The sequence below is a fragment of the Pongo pygmaeus genome, chromosome 19, assembly GCF_028885625.2.
Source record: "Pongo pygmaeus isolate AG05252 chromosome 19, NHGRI_mPonPyg2-v2.0_pri, whole genome shotgun sequence".
Lineage (NCBI taxonomy): Eukaryota > Metazoa > Chordata > Mammalia > Primates > Hominidae > Pongo > Pongo pygmaeus.
The window spans coordinates 88,373,619-88,391,231 of NC_072392.2; positions in this window are offsets into that span (position 1 = coordinate 88,373,619).

Below are 17,613 nucleotides of genomic sequence, written 5' to 3' on the forward strand. Positions count from 1 at the left end.
AACCCATTAGGATATAGATTATTGTATCATATATATCATAGCATATATGAGTTTATCATATATCATCATATCATATATAATATAGATTATCAGAGAGGATATCACATAATCCTCTATGACGAATATCATAGGTAATAGCAGGGAGGTTCAGAAGGCCCAGAGGAGACACAAATGACCTGGCTTCTGCACAGGGGTTTTATATTCATTGTACTGATTTTCGGAGATCTTTTTTATTTCAGGTTTGAGATTATATTCTGAGAGGTTGAGGCCATTAAGGAATTTGACTTTAGAAAATTCTATTCAACTCAACCAAAAATTTCTTAAGCAGTTATTATGTGGTACTGGGCACTCAGAGTTTTCTTTATGAACTTGGTCTCCAATCAATCACAACTTAGAAAATGGGTGGTATGGTTATATATTTATTTTGTCTTAAAAACTAAGAAAAGTAACTGGGTTTTAGATATAAAAAGTTTGTATATAACAGTAACTACCAATTACTGAGTACTTAGGATCTATTAGGCACTGTACAGACTCACTGTTCTTTTCCTCCATGTGTGGACATCTTCATTTGGAAGATTAAATATCTCTGCAGGGAGGTCACTGTGGATTCAAGTATTTTTGAAACGCCCTATTGGGAATCGTTTTCAGAGCACATCATTTGAATATTTTATTTGTGACAAAATTTTTTATAACTTTTTGGTTAAGGTTAAATTCTATTTTAGAAAAATCCAGAACTCAATCAGAACCACATTTAAGTGACAAAGTTGGATAATTAAGATCGCAAATATCATGTCCTACAAAACAACCAATGAGTGACTATAAAGAACATGTAATTAGTGAGACGGTTTGGTTGTTTAATTGTCAATGGTTCTGATTTGGCTCAAATGACCCAGGAGGCTTTACAAAATATGCTGCATCAAGAGAGTGGACTTGGATTAAGTAAGCAACCTTCTGCTATGATAACTTGGAAGGACATCTCAAATGTCTATAAATAATCTTACCTGGCTTAAAAAGCTCCTTTCTCTCTATCTCTCTCTTGCTTTCTTTCCCTCTCACTTTCTTTTCTAATTCATGATGGTAACTTCTACCTTTTGTTTTGATTTTTACCCTTGAATTCTAGATAAACTATCTGCAAACATTCACATTAATGTGTAAGTTTGGTGAGACAAACCTATTTTCTCAACTTCATAATATCTTAAAATTAAAATATGTAAGACCTTTAAAATATAGTACATACCATTTTCTTCCCCTCCTAGACTCCTTCTAGCCACTTCTCTTGAAACCATTTGCCATGTATCGGTAACAATAACCTTAAAATCAACTTAGTTAAAAAACAACTATTTACAAACATAATACTTGTATAGACACACAGTCATAATCAGAAGACATTACTTTACAATCTATATTTTTTTACTCTTACAATGGAAATTCTATAGGTCAAACAGTCCCTCCAGGAAAAATTAAATGTTTGTGTATATTTGGTTTGGTTTTGATAGACTGCTTTCTGACAACAAACATACACACCCAAACAAGCTTCTACTGCTATAAAAGTTATGGAATTGTGAGGTAAAAGCGTTATGACAATTTCTTGGTTTAGGGAAATGTAAGAAATTAAGCATAGAGAATCTCCAATGCCAGGGACATTTCAAAAATAGTATGTATGTTCTCCTTCCTCCATCCTTTCCTTCCTTCCTTCCTTCCTTCCTCTCTCCCTCCTTCCCTCCCTTCTTCCTTCCTTCCCTATATCCTTGTTTCCCTTCCTTCTCTTCCTCCCCTCCCCTCCCCCCCACCCTCCCCTCCCCTCCCTCCCTCCCTTCCTTCTTCCTTCCTTCCTTCCTTTTTTCTCCTCCCTTGCTTCTTCTTTCCTCCTTCCTTCCCTCCTTCTCTTCCTACCTTCCTCTTCCCTTCTCTCTTTTCTTCCTTCTTCCCACACATTTTTAATTCTCTGTCATTTGCCTGCCACTCTGTTTGTTGTTGCTGTAATTAGTAGTGCTCACAAGTGACTCTTAATAAAGTTACAATAATAAAGCATGGTTACCTAATGCAATGTTTAACCTAAACTTTGAAAGTGTTTCTTCTTAAAGTTTAAGTTGGTTTTGTAAGGACTTTGCTCCTGTGAACGCTGTTCTTTCCCTCCCTCCTGCTAAATGACTGCTCTGACCCCATATTCTGCTGCGATTAGTTCTGTGAATCATCTTCGCCTCAGCACTTCCCCAGTCCTGACACATGGACAGAAAGACATCCCTTGGCAAACATTCAATCTAGTACAACAAACAAATGAATCAAGTCTCAGACTTTGTCATTTTACTTGGGATTTTTTTTTACATTTTTGCTAATACAGTTTTATATCTAAAGTCCCAGTTAAGCAACTCTTCATTTGGTCCTGCAAACAAAGAGAGTGTCTGGTCGAATAGTATATAGGAGGTTCCTTTACATTATATAGATAGCTGCATTAGGAACTTTCTCATAGAAACAGATTATTTACCAATAGAGAAATTTCAAAGGCAAGTATACACACATTTCTAACAAAACACTCTCGGCAAAAGCACTGTCAGATGGCAACCATATATGACAAAATGAGGGAAAGTTGAATTAACATGTCAGAGGTTTTCTTCAGTCCTATCATGAGTTCTTTTGGTGGCCATAAGGTCAACGAAGCACTCCTGCCTGCCTTTTCCAGGGAGGAGTTAAAGTTGCAGCCAGCATCACTTGGGCACACTCAGTCAATGAGGCAGCTGAATAAGATGCCCCTGAGTTGCCATAGAAACTGGAAGAAGCATAGAAGCACCTTCTCCTGCACACTCTTTAATTTCATCTGAGTGACTTTGTTTAAGAACCAAAAATAAAAAGTGCACAAGGATGTAATTATATAAAAAGCTGTGTTCGATTATAAATACAGTATGTACTTTTGCCTCAGTCTACAGCTCACTTCTCCCTTCCATTTCGACGCATTTGAACCATTCAAGGAGGAGTCTTCACTTCAGCTTTAATTGAAATGAGGCCCAGATTTACCAAGACAGGGGAGCGAGACTTTCTGCATTTCTATCTTTCCCTGGTTCACATTTGACGTCTGCATGTGGAGTCTTTTATAACAAAGTCTATTTCCAGGGGATCTTCATATCGGGCCATCTGGGTTCACCAGGGCTTACTGAAATTGCTCTGCCTTTTGGCATTTGTAGTCTAAAACATTGTATAGGTTTATGATCATTTTGCAGGATAATAAAAAGAGGTGGACAGGAGAATGCCAAAAAAGCAATTAGTGGAGAAGGGCAACAAAATCCTTTTTTAAAGAAATCCTGTTGCTACTTGCAATAAACAGCTTCTTTCACAATAGAGGAGGATGGGAGGAGAGTACCTCAACAGTGGTCCCATTGCAGTATTCACCTGGGGGAAATTGTTCAGAATTTAGAGGGTCTGCCTCTGGTCTTTATACCTTCCTGAAGGGCTGATGGGTTAAATTTGCTGGAAGAAAATGACACATCTTCTTTCTAGTATCCTTTAGTGAAACAGGGCAATCCTGAACCTGCATGAATCCTGGCATGATTTGAAATGTACTTGCTCTTAGGTTCCTACTTCCTGCTAGTGATTTGCATGAAGTTGAGTGCAATATAGAATTTACTTAAAAAGGAAAATGCAAAGGTACAAGGTGTGTCCAATGAGCAAAAATACAATTCTCTGTGTTCTTCGTGAATATGCCTTCTCTGTTCTCTTGATTTGGAGGACTACACGTGAGAACCCGAGACTGAGACTTTCTGCAAGGCAAATAAGTCTTTTGTATAAGTAAAATATGAAAGGATTTTTCCCTTTTTGGAAAGCTGGCAGCCTGCAGGTAAAAAATGTGGCTGGTTCAGCCAGTGCTGTTTGTAAAACTAGACTGGCCATGTTTCTTAAATGCCTACTGAAACCAGTTACATGCTTGCAAGAAAAAAAAAGAAAGAAAAATAATGGAACTGAAGAACGTCCTTGGCTGTTTAAGGTTGGAAAATTTTACTTACATGAATCTAGAATTTCCAGATCTTTTTACCTAGAGGTACATAATAACCACAAAAGGAGTTTCCTTAAATATAGCTTTAAATGTCAGCCGTGTCCTCTTCCTGGCTTTGAGTTCAGATGTATTGTTTCTGGTGTTTTGTTTTGTTTTATTGTTGATTGTTTTTGGTTTTTGCCTCACATAACCCACAATGAGAACTCAACTCCTTTTAGTTTTTCCAAAATAACATGAAAATGCATTATTAAGAAATGTTGTTTTTATAGAAAATTTTATATGGAGGACAGAAGAGGGGTTCTCTGCACACACTCCGCATGAAACATCAAACTTATCTTGCAAGTTGGATTTCTATGGGGATTTCGTTCTCTTATCTCTCACCACGAAGAGTGAGATTTACTCTTTTTACCTTTTGAAATCCAATAGGGTGCTGGGAAAAACAAGAGACCCTGTGGTTAGCAACCCTTGTTGTTAGAAATGGTCAGCTTTAAAATGCCACAGATTAAAAGAAAAATTATACAATAACTGTGCCACTAAGATGCATAAAGTAATAAAGTTTAATTAACACAGTCCAGCATTTGCCTCCAGTTTCAAAAGCTCAAAAGTCTGATTCCATCAGCACCTCTGGCCCTAGGAGCCAGATGTATGGACTTAAAATATTTATTTACAATGAGCAGTATGAATGCTAAGGGAACCACAGACTTGAAGACTACAGTCAGTGTATGTTCACTCTCTGTGAATTTTTCATGGTGCTTGGGAATAGAGCAAGGAGAAGTCATGTGAATTAATCGTAGGATTGTAGGATGTTAGCAAACAAAGACAGCATCTTTCATCTAACTCAACTGGGAATCAGACTAAAGAACTGGTCATGTTGAATCATCAAATGGAACTCTCTTGCCCTGAACAATGCTTGGATCAGCACTATTCATTTTAGCTTGTGGGATTCTTCTTTCAGATACTTCCAAGGCCGACTAGTATCATCATTCTCTGTTCCCTTTTAATTAAAACATTCTTTACTTACATAAGTGAATATACACAGTCCATTTGAAGTTACATTTCAGAGGTCTGGAAATCTTTCTCTTGTTTCATCTGTGATTTTTTTTATATAATTATCTCTTTATGGTATATTTTACATGCAATAAAATGCACTTATTTAAGTGTATATTTCTATGCTTTGGATAAATGTATATATTCTTGTAACTATTACCACAGTCATTACCATCATCTTCCAAATTTATTTTGTACCCTAATTCAGAGACTTCTCCCATCTCAGCCCCACCCTTGGCCCCAGGAAACCACTGACAAAGTAAGTTCATCTTTTCCAGAGTTTCATCCTATCTTTTTTTTTTTTTTTGATTTCTTGATCTTTACTTTTTTAATTGTTAAATTGATACATTGTCATTGTACATAATCATGGAGTACAATTTGGTGTTTCAATAAATATTTATGTTGTATAATGATCAAAACAGGATAATTAGCTTATACGTCACCTCATGTATTTAATATTTCTTTGTGATGAGAACATTTAAAAGCCTAGCCCTAAAACTGTCCTCATAAAATTAATAAAACTAAATTGTCAGTTTTCTTACCAAAAGCATAAGCTTTGAGTAGAAGCAGGGCTAAGCATTAATCAGGTTTCCCTAGAGCCTACATCTTTCTGGCTTCCTACTACTTAAAATTCACATAGCCCCATCACAAGCTCCTGACTTCTACAGACAACATCTTTAATGTTAAGAAACCTCAAATTTTCCATTAAGAGATGTTTTCCTGATCTTGCATTCTAAGGATCCACTGGCAGCAGACAGTCTGAAGAACCCTCCAAGGAACTAAGTGCAACAAGGCAGTTTCTACATATTTATGATTTTATCTCCCATGCCCTAATGAGTGACCTCCTGCTTCTCAGCCCCATACGTGCCAAACTTGTCTTTAAAAACACAGTCCAAATCTCCTCAGGGAGGCAGAGTTGAGGTTCTCTCCTATCTCCTCATTTGGATGCCCCTGTGATTATTAAATTCTTTCTCTGCAGCAACTCCCGCTGTTTCGGCGTATTGAATTGTTACTGCTCGATGAGCACTTGAACATGGCAGCCCTGTAACACCTTCTAGCTATGTTGCAATATACAATACTTTACTCTTAACCATAGCCATCCTACTGGGCAATGGACACCAGAACTTATTTCTCCTATCTAATTGTAACTTTGTAACCACCGATCAATCTCTCCCCATCCTCCCCTACCCCTACTACCTCCCCCTAGTCTCTGGTAAACACTCTTCTACTTGTTGCTTCTATGACGTTAACTTTTATTTTAGATTCCACATATATGTGAAACTATTATTTTAGATTCCACATATATGTGAAATCATGCAGTATTTGTATTTCCATGTCTGGCTTATTTTGCTAAACATGATGCCCTCCAGGTCCATCCATGCTGCCACAAGTGACAAGATTTCATTTTTTTTTAATGGCTCAATAGTATTACATGGTGTGTGTGTGTCTGTGTGTGAACATTTTCTTTATCCATTCATCTGTTGTTGGACACTTAGGTTGATTTCATATCTTGACTATTGTAAATAGTTGCGCAATAAACATAGGAATGCAGATATCTCTTAGACACACTGATTTTATTTCTTTTGGATACATATCCAGTAGTACAATTCCTGGATCATATAGGTAGTTCTATCTTTAATTTTTTGAGGAAATTCTGTACCGTTTATGTAGTGATTGTACTAATTTTACAATCCGATTACCAATGTGTAAGTGCTTGCTTTTCTTCACATACTCACCAACACTTGTTTTCTTTTGTTTTTTTGAATATAGCAATTCTAACTGGAGTGAGGTGGTATCTCATCGTGGTCTTGGTTTGCCTTTCTCTGATGATTAGTGATGTTGAGTATTTTTCATATACCTGGTGGCCACTTGTATGTCTTCTTCTGTGAAAAGTCTATTAAGATCTTTTGCCCATTTTTTAATTGGGATATATATATGTATCCCAATTTTTTATCTCCCGTGCCCTAATCAGTGACCTCCTGCTTCTCAGCCCCATACCTGCCAAAGATTTTTTAAAAAACACGGTCCAAAACTCCTCAGGGAGGGAGAGTTGAGGTTCTCGAGTACATATATGTTTGCTGTCAAGTTTCTTATACACGTGAATATTAATCCCTTGTCAGAGGTAAAGTTTGCCAATATTTTCTCCCATTCTGTAGGTTGTCTCTTCATTCTATTAATTGTTTTCTTTGCTGTGCAAAAGCTTTTTTAGTTAGACGTAATTCCATTTGTCTATTTTTGCTTCTGTTGCCTGTGCTTTGAGATCTTATTGTTAAAAATTATACCAAGATCAATATTATGAAGCATTTCCCCTGTATTTTCTTCTAGTAGTTTCATAGCTTTGAGTTTTACATTTAAATCTTTAATTCATTTTGAGTTAATTTTTTAAATGTTTGAGTTGATTTTTATATATTTATGTATACTCCAATTTCTCTTTAGATTGCATACATCTTTTGTCTTTGTTATTGTGTCTTTTAAAGGACCTGCCTATCTCTATTTTGATGCAGCATGCCTTGAGTTTGCTCTCTAACTCTTAGAGAAGAATTTTACTAATTTTCAAGATTTTGGAAATTGAGTGCTCAATATATGTTATTTCTGTCCAGCTCCCTACCTACTTCCCGGTCCAGCCCTCTGGACCACTGACACCTTTTTTTGTTTGGTAGCACAACTTTTGAAAAAATATAATTTTGATTACATATGTTAAATATAATCATATATACATATATATGTACATATGTCTGTATACATGTGCACGCACACGTGTGTGTATATGATTTAACATATATTCTTCCTAAGGAAATCTACAATTCTAAGAAATTCTCAGATGAACTTCTACAGGTTTTGTGCAGCAGGTTTGATGTCTCCCTTTTTTATTTTGTAGTAAATATATTTAGTTCCACTTAGTAAAATGTTATATGCAAGCTCATTCATTTTCTACAGAGAAATGGCTGTGAAAAAAAGTGGCCTTCCACAAGTTCCTTAAAAATTTTGAGCCTTGTTTGGCTCAAACTAGAAAATAAAAATAAAAACGGAATTTGTGAGATTTAAAAGAAAATGGTTTATGTAAAAGTGCTTTACAAATGATATAGCACTATATATATTATTTTATACTTGTAGTAGACCTCCAGTAAAGTGTTTGTGCAGTACATGTAAGCACACTGTTCTCCATCCTTGCTGAGAAAATCCATAGTCACATTATATCAAATGCCAAGAGGTTTCACTCTTTTTTTTTTTTTTTTGTACTTGAGTTTATAAGGCTGGAGTTTATGCACCTGGACCCTGGCACTACGTGAAGGAAAGGTGTTGTTCTTGGCAAAATGCTCAGTAACAAGCCTATCGGATTACAGAGTGGATTTCCTTTATCTTGGGGCATTGGACTCTATTCAGGGAGCAGGAGGGATAAGATTTCACAGCTTGTTTGGACATGCTAGTCACTTCTTATTCTCATTCTTCTGAAAAGAAGAGTGTAGTCTTCTGGCCTACATCCTAGTAGAATCAATGTCCAGACAAGAAATGCCTTCAGTGTTTTAGATGCTCTCTGCTGAACCAAATGACTTTATTTACCAAAAACAAAACTACTGCCTTCCAAGAGGAAGGAGGTGGCCTTTCCCAGAACTTCTAACCAAACCAGAGTGTCCTGCTGTTTGACAGAGGTTTAGTAGTGTTTCTTTCAGGATTCCTTATATAAGAAAATCTCCTTTCTTACATTGTGTCTAAGGTGGTTTTTTCCTCAATGGACTTCAGGGGATTCTTTTCCTACTACTTCTTTAGGTATATTTTTTCCCTTGCTGTTTTCATCACTTCATTTTGCAGGCTAAATCTTTACCAAATATTCATGTCACTGAAATCTTTCTGGCAAATCTGCTAAAATGAATCATTTATTTTCCTTTGCAAAAATCTTTTAAAAAGAAAGCAGTATTCCTGAAAAGAGGTTTGAGGAGGTTCAATTTTTCCATCACTTCACCATAACACATGCAGACACAGACACACACACACACACACACACACACACACACAACTTCTATGTGTACATGCATGAAACTAAAGGCACTCCATGGTGATTGTCACAGTCCTCATTCTTGAGTCTCTCTTGTGACTTTGGTAAGATCAAAGGAGAAATTCAGCCCTGAAACGGTAGAGATATCACACAATTTGGGGCATTTGTCCTGATTTATTTATTGTCCATTATATGTGTTATAATTACAGGGGAGGAAAAAAATAATGTCCATTATATGTGTCATAATTACAGGGGAAGAAAAAAATTATTGTAGGTGATTCTTATTTTCTTCTCCAATAACTTATTTATAATTTTAATATTTCTACAATGAAAATATATAACTTTTTGTTTCTTATCCATGATTGTTGAGTTAAACACATAGTTGATATATCCTATACTCTTTTTTGTTCAATAATAAATGCACTAAATAAAAGTCTCTAAAATATCATCTGAGTACCATTTTGAACTAAAATCATAGGTGTTGGCACGTTGCATTCTCATGGTTTTCAAAAATTTCTAAGTAGTTTAATAGCCCAAAGATTATTTAACAGAGCATTTTAATACATCCAGTTGGATATTTATTTATTGTTTTGTTTTATTTTTGTGAAAGGAGGCTATTTCTTTCCTTTTATTTTTATTATCTAGTTTTATTGAACTGTGTCAGAAAATATGAAATATATTATTGTATTTAAAATCTAATGGCCAGCTTTAATAAATATGTCATGGCTATTTGAAATTAAAGTACATTTCCTTTTGTTAGGTACACATTTTAAATATCTATATGGCTGTTAACTATATAATTCAAATATTCAAAAGTTTAAATACTTTTTATCTGTTTAATCTCTTGAGTATTGAGGTAAGTGTGTTTAAGTCTCTACATGATGGTTAAATATTCTATTTTTATTTGTCTTTCTAATGGCACTTGCTTCCTGTATATTTTATTGATATTTTCTTAGGTACATCCATGTTCATGATTGTTAAATCTTATTAGAGTATTGTAACTTTACCAAATAAAATAACCCTCTTTTTACTTTTTGTCTCAGATTATTTTTTGTCAGATGTTAATACGGTAATGCTATTTCAGTTTTCTTAGTATTGGTCCAGTATAACTTTTTTGGTCTTCCTTCATTTTTCTACCTTTCTATGCCATTTTTATATTTTAATATTTTCTACAAAGAGAAATACAAAATTTGAGAAGAATATTTACAATTATTATAAACACTGACATGTTTTGTATTTTCCTTTCTTCTTTCTTTCCTTCCTATTCATTACTGTATTGACATATTTGCCTTTATTTTTTCTTTTACTGGCTTATAAATACACATTTTTTTTTTATTTTAGTGGCTGTCTTATATTTACATTGTATTAAAACAAATCATTCTGAAGATGCCTATGACTTGTTAGCATTTATATCTATTTTCTTCACTAAGACAAAAGCTTAACATGCTTTCAACTCTCTCTCCTGACTTCATATTCCTAATCTTGGAATTTCTGCTCCCTGTAGTACATGAGAAAAATCAATATCAAATAAATTTCAGACCTTTATTTTAAACTTGATGCAAACTTATTATGCTATCTTAAGATGAAACAGAAACTACCATATTAGAGTAAAAATTTTTATTGTATAAACAGAGGATCTCTGGATTAAGTTTTACATTTCAAGAAATAGGTCAGGTTGTTAATTTGATACTGAGTGCAGCTGCCTTTCACAATCTGGTCTTGAGAATCCAAAACGATTTAACTTTCACTAAATATGGCATATGGTAAATAACCAGTCTATGTGAACAGATCCTCCAAATTTCCCTGATAAGCTCAGATTTGAGGACCCCCACACTATACCAAACCCAGATAGATGGGCCCCATCCCCAGAGGTTTTTTGTTTTTTGTTTTTGTTTTGTTTTGTTTTTTGAGACAGAGTCTCGCTCTGTCGCCCAGGCTGGAGTGCAGTGGCGCAATGTTGGCTCACTGCAAGCTCTACCTCCCAGGTTCACGCCATTCTCCTGCCTCAGCCTCCTGAGTAGCTGGGAATACAGGTGCCCACCACCACGCTCAGCTAATGTTTTGTATTTTTAGTAGAGACGGGGTTTCACCGTGTTAGCCGGGGTAGTCTCAATCTCCTGACCTCGTGATCCACCTGCCTTAGCCTCCCAAAGCGCTGGGATTACTCAGTACATTGGGGATGGGCCTGAGGATTTGTATTTCGAGTAAGTTTCTAAGCTGTGCATATGGTGCTGGTCTAAAGACCCCACATGAGGAACAACTAGTCTAATGCAACAAATTCTGAGCAGGCCCCGTGGGTAAGAGACTGGATCTACCACCTGGGGAAAGCCATTTGTCCTTCCAATATTCCTATTCCTGTTACCTCAAGTAAAGGGGAAGATGAAGGACCAGATGACTCCTAAGATCCAGCCAGCTCTAATTTTTGTGTATGTTCTTTTCTCTCTCTGAAGAGGCTGTGGTTTATTTTCTATCACATTTGATAAAAGAGAGTATCATATAATTGCATTTATCAGTGAGATAACTTTGAGGTAATTACATAAGGACTATTACTTTAGTACTTATATACCCATAAAAATTTCATACAAGAAGATACAATAGGCTTGTTAGGGGCAAAAAAAAAAAAAAATGAGAAAGTAAAGTTCAAGCAAAATAGAGAGTAGCTTACATAAGTCAGTCTATAAATATTTACACATTTAAATAAAGGCCAGAACTTTGCTTCTGTGTTTAATTTTTTAGCAGCCAAATTAAAAGAAAAATGTAAAAATTAAGATAAATGTTTTAAGAACTATGTAAAGTGTTGGGCATAAAGATGGGAACAACAGACACAGGGGAATACAAGAGGGGAGGAAGGGAGGAGGGCAAAGGTTGAAAAACTACCTATTGGGTATTATGCTCACTACATAAGTGACAGATCCATTCATATACCAAACCCCAGCATCATGCAATATACCTTTGTAACAAACCTGCACATGTTCCCCAATTCTAAAATAAAAGATGAAAAACAGAAAACCAGAAAACCCCAAAGTAAATACAGAAGTAAATAAATAAAAAGAAATATGTAAAATGTTATGTCATTCCAAAGGAAACCACTTGTATTAAGGGACAGTGGTTAAAACAATGAGAGGACTTTGGTAATAAGGAGCCTTGTGTTAAACCACAAATGATGGATATGACTTTAATAGGTAGATGTGGTAGGGAAGACCTTCCAAGCAAATGGCCTACTACAAACACACATGTAGACATAAGAAACCTAAAGCATATCTTGATAACCACAAGAGACCCATTTTGTCTAGGGCAGGAATTTTGCCCCATGGGAACATTTCACAATGTTTGAAGATAATTTTGTTTGTCACAACTGGGCAGTTGGTGCTATTGGCATCTAGTGGCTAGAGACCAGAGATACTGCTAAACATTCTACAACGCACAGAACAGACCCCAACAACAAAGAATTGTCTAGTCTGATGTGAAAATAGTGCCTCCTTGAGAAACCCTGTTCCAGGGAAGCTAAATTTAGACATTAATGGGGAATGCAACTGGAAAAGTAGCTTGCAGATTTTAAATGGTAGGCCAAGGAAAAGTTACCAGAAATAGAAGGTTCTGAGCAACGACTGAAGATTTTTTTTTTTTTTTAATAACCATAGTGCCTTGTGGGAAACTTAAGTGTCAAATACATAGAGTTGGCTGGGCACAGTAGCTCACACCTGTAATTCTAGCTCTTTGGGAGGCTGAAGTGGGTGGATCACTTGAGCCCAGGTGTTTGAGACTGGCATGGGCAACATAGGAAAACTCCATCTCTACAAAAAAATACAAAAATTAGCCAGGAATAGTGGTGCACAGCTGTGGTCCCAGCTACTTAGGAGGTTGAAGCAAGGGGATCACCTGACCCCAGGAGTCAAGGCTGCAGTGAGCTAGGATTGCACCACTGGACTCCAACCTAGGCGTCAGAGGGAGACCCTATCTCAAAAAATAAATAAATAAAATAAAATAAAGTAAACAACAACAACAAAAAACCCCCACACAAAACACAGATCTGATTAAAGGAATAAAAGTTGAAAACAGGAAATGGGATGATCAGTTAGGAGCCTATGGCAATATTTCAGATGAGGGGTAAGAAGGACTTTAGAAAGGAAAGGCAATGATCAATCCCAGAGACATGGCAGAAGAGAAATGTTTATGACTCACCAACTGTTTAAATCATGGGAAGAGAGAAGGTGACTGGAAAAATCACAGCATGGTTGAATCAAGAAACAGAGTCAGGAGAGAAGAGTGAACTGAAGAGGAACAAATACACTTTGATTTTTGAGGTGCAGGCAGGTCATTTATAAGTGGACACACCAAATAGGCTTCTAGAAGGCAGATTGATTCAACTTGCTATTTTTGTCTACATTCCTGAACTCTTCCATTTGAGTTGAATCCAAGTTACCACCCTCATTTGCAACAACATAATCTTTTCACTCTCAGGTAAGGGTCGGGGCACAGGCTTTGCCCTTCAGAGAAATTCAACTAGTGGGGCCAACTAATTCAAGTCTCATCCCAGCAGCATAGTATTGGAGTTCACTTAAATACTTAACAGGAGTCAAAAGGAGTAATGTTTTGTTTACTATCAATTGTGTTTGCTTTTGTGTGCAGCTTCCATGATCCCAGGGTTGTAAACTTGCAAGTCACATCTGTTTTCTGGGCATGAGCTCACATTTATGTAAATCACCTTCACATGCTGCTACAAATCCACTCAAGTCAACGGTTCAGCACATCCCAACATGTACATTGGAGAGGTTTCCATGAATTACATTCTTTGTTTTAGTCCGACATTGACTCATTCCCTTGTATTTGCCATCACTCCTGCTGCAACTTGACACACGGTGCTTTGTTAGCCTTATTTTATATGTCTTACTTTATAGCTGGTAAAGATTCTCCCCTCCTCTTATGGCATGAGTGGAAGTAGAGGAGGCCAGGAGTTAATCACTGCCCACAGCTGATGTATACAGCAGCCAAAAGCAGGCATTTTCATATGTTTATTACAAGGAAGTATAGCCAGTTGAATTCCCCCTGACTTATGCAAGGCATAAATCCTCCACTGTAGGATTTCCTCAACCTTCCAGCTCCATAGAATCATGCAATGTTGGCCGGGTGTGGTGGCTCATGCCTGTAATGCCAGCACTTTGGGAGGCCAAGGTGGGCGGATCACGAGGTCAGGAGTTCAAGACCAGCCTGGCCTGCATGGTGAAACCCTATATCTATCAAAAATACAAAAAATTAGCTGGGCATGCTGGTGCACGCCTATAATCCCAGCTACTTGGGAGGCTGAGGCAGGAGAATTGCTTGAAGCTGGGAGGTAGAGGTTGCAGTGAGCCAAGATCATGCCACTGCACTCCAGCCTGGGTGATAGAGTGAGATTCCATCTCAAAAAACAAACAAAACAAAACAAAAAAACAAACAAAAAAATAAAGAATCCTGCAATGATAAAATCCATGAATTCTACTCATTCCAACTACATTCTTGCCACACAATTTAAGTCTATGCTACAAAGAGTAAGCATGATATAAGGCAACTAAACTGGTCAATTGCAAAACTTCCTTTTATCTGTCCTGTGGGTTTTCTGTCAACTGAGTTATTAAACTGCTATACCAGTTTTAGGAGTACATCTATTCCATGAGTTTTGTTGGCTGGGTGGGGTTCCATACTGAAGGTCTTTAAGGTACTCCTCCACATGCCCAACAGTCAAAAGTAAGAAGAAGAACATAAACCAGGGTGATCCACTGTTAAACCTGCTGAGAGAACGTTTTGATGTGAAGCCCTTCCCAGAAGTAAGAATGACCAAGGAGAATTACCTCCTTCTAGTCTCTCACCTTCCATCTGCCTTGAATGAAACAACTGCCAGGCAGAGAGACTGGTCATTGCCATTGGTCTGCCATGCTTGGTATGGACATTTTTTTTCTAGGGACACATCAATCCCTCGCCTGACCCCAAATCCTGAGAAACATCTTGTGAGGTTATATCTCTTCCACACCATTGAAGAATCTATCTCTTCGATATTTTTGAATGGCTTCCAGACCATAAGTCCCTCCTTTGACACTTTCATTTTTGGCACAAACTGCATTATTTCTACACTCAGAGGTTTACAGTAACTGACAGCAAATGTTCTGCAAACAGAAGCAGAAGGTAACTTAGTAGGCAGTAGGAAAGATCAAGACAAGTTTTATCAACCCCACAATTCTTCAGAACCAGCCCTGATTCTCTGATTCATTTTAAGTTTGTTTGAAAATTCTGTTTGAAGAAGACAAAGAATTATTAAATACAATAAAAAGTAGGATGTTTAAAAAAGAAAACAAAAAACCTTGGATTCTTGGAAAGCTATAGAAGAGATTGAGATTCTCAGTCTAAAAGGATTAAGAAAATACCTGGGTGCATGTTGTATTTAATATCTAGACTTATGTGCAGACAAAAGTTTCCCTGGGGCTCTGGGAGGAAGTTCCAGGATGGTAAATGTAACAGATTAATTCTATAGGGCCTAAAAAAAAAAAAACCTTTAGAAATTCTTCTTTCTTTCACATAAGACCAATTCAGTCATATTCTTTCTTCCTAGTTGTTTCAGCAATTGGAAACATCTTCAAACTCATTCCGCAAGAATGATACAATTTTCAAGAGATGAAATTAAAATTATGCCATTAATAACATCTTAGATATATGGCATGTATTTTCAGTGGTCTTCCTCACCCAGTGAGTGCTTCTGTTCAGATTTTGTTGAAAATGACCACTAGGGCTGAGTTGGGAACTCTTGCCTATTGGTACCTAAAAAGCCTCCTAGTCTTACTGCTCCTGGGAATCACCAAATGTGTTTCCCAACTTTTCATGCTATATACATGCTTTACGCACTCACATATACACAGAAACACAACTTAAAATTAGCTCTGTTAGTGTCTGTGTTATTTTCCATTCTCTCTTCAACAGTTTCCCTATCACGTTCTTCCCAATGACAGTCTTGGATGAAAAAGGTCTACTTGATGTCTTCGCATATATTTTCACCTAAGAATAGAAAAGGAATTTTTTTTTTAATTTCAACTTTTATTATAGATTGAAAGGTACATGTGCAGGTTTGTTACATGGGTAAACTGTGTGACTCTGAGGCTTGGGTCCCTACCCATCTCATCTCCTAGGCCATAAGCATAGAACTCAACAGGTGTTTCTTCAGCCCATACCAGCCTCCTACCATCCTCTGTCTAGTGACCCCCAGTGTCTATTGTTCCCATCTTTACAATCATGTGGATCCAATATTTAGCTCCCACTTATAGGTGAGAATATGTGGTATTTGATTTTCTATTCTTGCATTTTTTTGCTTAATCTCCTCCAGCTCCATCCATGTTGCTACCAAAGGCATGATTTCATTCTTTTTTATAGCTGCATAGTATTCTATGGTGTATATATATCCCATTTTCTTTATCCAATCAACTGTCAATGGGCATTTAGGTTGATTCCATTTGTTTTTGCTATTGCTATTGTGAATTGCACTGCAATGAACATGTAAGTCCATGTGTTCCTTATGACAGAATGACTTATTTTCCTTCAGGTATATACTCAGTAGTGGGATTGCTGGGTTGAATAGTAGTTCTATTTTAAGTTCCTTGAGGAACGAAGTGCTTTCCACAGTGGATGAAATAGTTAGCATTCCCACCAACAGTATACAAATGTTCAAAAAGGAATTTGTTAATTCTGTGATTTAATGAAATTCCCTAAGGTTTCTACTAAACATGATTATCATTTAACATCCATAATTAGTAAGCAATGTGCCCTGAGGATTTTAAAGCAATTTTTAAATAACCTATAGTAATCTAGAAACTATTAGAAACTGAGTCATTATTTCACGCCCTATTTATAAGGACCCTGACTACCTTAATTAAACCAAATGAATCTAAACTGTCTCGTGTTACACAACTCATTGTATCTTAGGATAAAGATACGCATTAACTAAATAAACTTCATCTACTATATTCACCAGATAATGAATTAGTGAAGTATTTAAACATAAATATTTTCAATGCCAAGGAAAATGAATACTCAAGGCCACCAACCCAGCATTCGGCAATCTTGTTAACTTTATGTCTTCCTTTTAAAGAATTACAGGAAAGGTTAAATTGTTCAGGATAATTCTGGATAATCTCTGAAGAAACTTTAATAAAAACATCACTTGTGAAAGGGGCCGCCATGATCTTTGGAAAAGTATGGTCAATAACATAGTTGTGAATTTTAAGTACTCCTGACCGTTTGCTCTTTAGTGAGTAGTACAATCACTGAGAAGTAAATCATTTTGGCTATTTTATAAAAATAACTCAACAAATACTAAATAAATACTGATTTCAGGGTAAAGACAAAGCTTTGTTACAGAAACTACAACTTGAATTTATACATGTGCAATGTCAGTTAAATTTTAACAGTGGCTTGCGTCTAGGTGATTTTAAAGTTTGAATATAAAATCATGAAGAAGGACTCAAGTTAGGCCTTCCACAAATTTTAATAAATGGCTTCACCTTGTTTATTCCTGTCTTTGTATATATATACCTTTGTTTACAGTGCTCGGAATGGTTACGTGGAT